This window comes from Pteropus alecto, unplaced genomic scaffold (assembly GCF_000325575.1).
Source record: "Pteropus alecto unplaced genomic scaffold, ASM32557v1 scaffold137, whole genome shotgun sequence".
NCBI lineage: Eukaryota > Metazoa > Chordata > Mammalia > Chiroptera > Pteropodidae > Pteropus > Pteropus alecto.
Genome location: NW_006440135.1, coordinates 3,164,354 through 3,169,329, shown reverse-complemented (window position 1 = coordinate 3,169,329; position 4,976 = coordinate 3,164,354).

Genomic DNA, 4,976 nt, shown 5'->3' with positions numbered 1-4,976 from the left:
GAAGGACGCAGCGAATAACACACTGAGTCCTCGGGGCCAGACGGGCCCTCCAGCCGCGGGCGTGTGGGGACACGGAGCGGTGCATCCGCGGTCACCCCACATTGGGCGAGAACGTTCCTTGGGTGGAGCCAGACCTGTGTGGTCCGCACTGGGCTTGCAGAGGTGGTTACGGTGACAGAGACCAGACCGTCCAGGAGCACAGACGGTTCCTCGGCGGGTCCCACCACGTGAGGGGGACCCACAGACGCTGGCACCTCCGTGACCCGGCTCGTTCGCCCCGTCTCCGTCCGAGCCCGCGTCTGGAATCCGCTCCCTCCCGAGGCGTGACGCCCAGTCTGTCCACTCGCTGCCCAGGGTCGGGCTCAGCGAGGACGCGCGTGCTGTCGGGCACCAGGGAAGCCCCCGGCTCCTCATGGCAGGAGCGGGGACGTGGGCCGGGCGCCCACCTCGCCTCCCAGACCCTGCCCGGCTCTGCCGCCGCCGCCCTGAGCCCGGCTCCCTCGGACGCCCTCTGCCCTCTGCTCCTGCTGCCCCCGGCTTCTCACACTTGGGGGGTCCCCGGCCCCCGGCCCTGGAAAGGGGCCCTGCCCCAGGATCGAGGGACCCCCAGGGAGCTGGGGTGGGCTGAAGGAGGGAGCTGGGAGTCCCCGGGACTGCTGGCCGGGGTGGCCGGCTGTAGGCCAGGCTGTCCGGGGTGGAGCCGGGCAGGCAGGAGTGGGGGTCTCTCTTTCTCTCCCGACCCGTCCCCAGATCGGACGGCGGGCGGAAGGTGGACTCGAGGGCGCAGAAGAATCCATCCGCGGGAGGGCGTGGGCCCTGGGTGGGGGGTGCGTGGGCCTGGGGCGGGGAGGCTGGGCCCCGGGGTGGGGGAGGTGTGGCGGCCGGGACGTCTCTGCCCGGCCTGTCCCCGTCACCACGGATTTGGGCCCCTTCCTGTCCCCTCTGCGCGCGGCCCCCACCTCTCAGCCCGCCCGCCCTGGGCGGCCGCAGCGATGACCTCTGCGTCCTCCCGGCTTCTCTCTTCACCTTCCCTCCCGCTCTGCAGGGCGTGAGCTCACCTACGGTCAGCTTCCCCCCTCCTGCGCATAGTGATGCGCCTCCCCGCCCAGTACCTGGCGGCCCCAGCCACACCTGTCTGCCGACTGGGAGCCTCCCTCCGGCCTCCAGGCCCCGCGCTCACCAATGGTGGCGTTTTCAGCCCGAGGCCCACAGCGCCCTGTGGTCAGCTCCAGCACGTCCCGAAGACCCCGGCCCGGAGGCTTCCTCTTCGCTCCTTCTCCTGGCCCTCGGCCGCCGCCTGCTCCAGGGGGCCTTGGGTTGGTGCTGCCGGATGTGTCCCCAGGAGTCCAGTGTTCCAGGGCTGGTCACTCTCCACCTCCGCACCTCCCCCCGACCTGCAGACAGCGGACCCCGACAGGCGTCTGCGGCACTGAACTGAAGAATTAAAGACACGAGTGGAGCCTCGTCCTCCCGCAGTGTGGAGAGGGCCTTCTGGCTCCACGGGCTGGTCCCCCGCCTGCGCCTGGCGGGGCCCCCTCGGGGGCCCGGGGAGTTCGGAGGCAAGTCGAGGGGTGCAGGGGGCGGAGGAGGCAGCAGCGAGTGGGGAGTTCGCACAAACGCAGCTGGAGAACGCCGGAGGGCTGCGGGCAGGACGCGTGACGGGCAGGTTTTCACGTGGGGGCTGCAGACAGGTGGGCGCGGGATCGCGCCCGGGGGCCAGATCACCTTCAGCAGGGGCTAAAACGCAAAGGGATCCCGTGCTCGGAAAGTGCCAGCGGCAGGCACGAGGCGCGAGTTAACGGTGAGTAGCTGTGACTCCCGGGCAGCTGACCGGTCACTGTCAGCCACTCACGGCCCAGACGGCCCCACGCACAGCCCGACAGGCACCTGCCCTTTGCCGGTGTTTGCCGTGTTGTCTGGGGACTTGGAGAGGAAGGTCCCAGGCCGGTGGCCTCCTTGCAGGGTTCCGTGGCCCACCTGAGATGGCAGGTGAGCGAACTCTTGTCATGGCGCCCGCCCCAGGGACAGAGCCAGAGGATGAAGCTTTGTGTCGCTCATCCTGAAACCACGACGAACGCCCTCAATGCTGGCTTTCGGGGTGTGCGTGTGCACACACACATGCATGTATGTGTGTGCACGTGCGCGCACATATGTGTGCACACATGTGCAGGCATGTGTGCATGCGTGTTGTGCGCGCGCATGTCTGTGTGTGTGCACACGTGTGTGTGTGCATGTGCGTGCATGAAATGGTTGGTGCACAGGACATTGAGAGATGTGTGGGGACATTCAAAATGCTGTTGCCAACGTTTTTGGAGAGTTCATTGTCAGTGAATCAGAAACATATGACTTAAATTACCATAAAAATCCAAGTTTAGACTTTAATGAAAACGGTCTTTGGCAGATGAGTGCTGAGTCGTCAGAGAGGGGGCTGGAAACAGACCGAGGAGGGACCAGCCCGTCATGCACAAGCGGTGGCACCTGTGTCCGGCCGGCCGTGGGGCTGAGCCGCGGTGCCCCGACTCGGGGGGTTGGCCTCGCCCCAGAGCTCCCCCCGGCCCCAGCTGGCCCCGGGCCTGAGCGGGCTCCGTTCTCTCCCAAGTGCTCCTGCCCCGCGGGCCTCTGCGGAGTGTCCAGCCATGTGGCGCTGCTGTACAGTCACCGTCAGCCTGGCACGGGGTCCTGCTCCTGGCCCGGCGCTTCCCACGGGGCGGCCGGCGTCCACGCTGGGCTGCGGTGGGGGTGACGGTGACGGCAAAGCAAACCGGGACTCTTCTGCAGGCCGGCTCGCTCCCTTCCTTCTGGAAGTGGGGCCGACGTGGGCCGAGTGGCCCGCAGTGCTCCGTGGTCCCCTCCCCTCCCCTCTCCACCTCCCCGCCCTTTCTGTTTCTTTCATAAACACTGTCTCCTGAAGAAGAAGAAAAATAAAAAGCACGTTAGCAGCGGGCCACCGAACCCCCGCGCCTTCGCTCCGAAGGCCGCAGCCTCCGTCCGGATGACTTTCCGGCAGACAAAGCACCTCGGCCCCGGCGCGGGGCCTCGCGGGAGCTTTCATTTTCTCGCCCTTTTCATTCTCTTCCTGCAGGTTTTCCCTCCCGGAGCGAGGCTGACGTGTGAAAAGCACAGGCGGCCACGTGTCACCTGTTCTAAAGGGAATAAGGCTGTTAATGTGTCAGGCGAGAGACGATGCTCCGAGTTGGCCACTGAGACTGTGTCTTGGCCAACCTGGCCAACGTTATGAATAAGTGACCGCTTCGTGGGGCAGGAGATGCTGGCTCGATCACCCTTGTTTCCTCCGGAAACAGAACTTGGCGTCCCAAAGGGGGCAGCCCGAGGTTTCTGCCGGCAGGAGGGGGACGGGCCAGGCCAGTGCTGACCTGGGTTTGGGAGGCGGCGCCGCTGGCTGGGGGCGACGCCCCGACCAAGGTCAGGTGCCGAGGTGCGTGCCTTTCACGGGCGGCATCTCCATGCTTGCTTTTCTCGTCAGGATACGTTTGATTCTTCCGGTGAGTCCCTGACTCAGGGCGGTAGAATTGCCCCAGCTGCAGAATCAGCAGGCGAACAAACAGCCGGGCTGTGGGGCTCAGGGTGTGACGTGGACGGGCTCGGAAAAGTGACATGTGGGATTTTAAGCAGTGTGCACGTGTGTGGCTGGGTGCGAGGCGGGCGGTCACGCGGGGTGTGACACAGAGCGGGGACCCAGCATTCAATGGGGACAGCTGCTATCTTGCTGATGATCCCAGCCAGCTGCTTCTGACAGACCAAGATGCAGAGGCCAGGGGACCCTCCAATGCTGTCACCACCTCCAACCTGCTCGACCAAACCAGATTTGCCCGGGAAGACCTGGACGTCGCTGTGCAAACTGTGACACCATCAACAGGACTGTGAGTTGTCCTAAGTACACAAGACTTTCATCTCTGCAGATTTTCTATATTTAATGGGGAAGATGGGTCTAAGAGTGAGCCACTAAACGCCAGCTCATCACACAGTGTCATGCCGTATTAGCTTCCTGTGGCTGCTGTAACAGGTCACCACAGACTGAGTGACTTGAAACTGCAGAAATGTAATGTCACAGCTCTTGGGGCCAGAGGTCGGAAACCACGGTGTCGGGGGGCCTCACCCCCTCTGAGACACTAGGGGAGGGTCTTCCTGCCCCGTCCAGCCCCTGACGTCTGGGCTCGTGGCAGCATCTGTCCAGCCTGTGCCCCTTCTGACGGGCAGAGGGCAGTGGAAGCCATCGCCCGTCAGCTCAAGGTCCTTAACCCGATCACACTCACGAAGACTCTTTTTCCAGATAAGTCAGCTTCCACACTTCCCTTTGGGCACGCCTTTTGTTGGGGGGGGCAGTATTGACTGGCCACACCTACCCGCGTGGCAAGTCCGCACACGCAGCATGCATGCTGCAGGCCGGGGGTGTGTTCGTCGTTATTTTTCCAGTGTTCTTTCTAGAGGGACGGTGTCCTCGTGGGGGAAGGGACAGGGCATGGGGCTCAGGCACACTGGGACCCTCAAGTTTCGTTCCACCATCAATTATTTATAAATTCAAGGTGAAGATCCAGGTCCTGGGCGTGTGACTGTCGGTCCCAAGCGGAGATGAACAGGGCGTGGCTGGCTCAGGGAGGCCAGGGCAGCGCTGGGACAGGCAGGTGGCCCTCCTGGCAGTTGTCACACTGCGCATGGAACCGCCCCTCCGCTCTGGTCCGCGCTGGGCCTGCACCTCCAGGATGCTGCGCCCCCAGCTCGTTCCTCCCCTGGCTCCTTCTGGGGTACCCCAGGAGAGCTGGTGGGAGGATCCAGGGATCTCTGTGGAAGCATCTGGACTCCTCGCAGAGGACAAGCAGGTGGCCGTGTGTCCGGGGGCCGAGGTCTGGCTGCAGGGCTGCAGCATATCAAGTGTCAGGCGTGCTGTGTCCCCTACTCACCCCTCATAATCCAAAAAGTGGATCTGGAATCCCCGGGGACAGACGCGGGGACACACC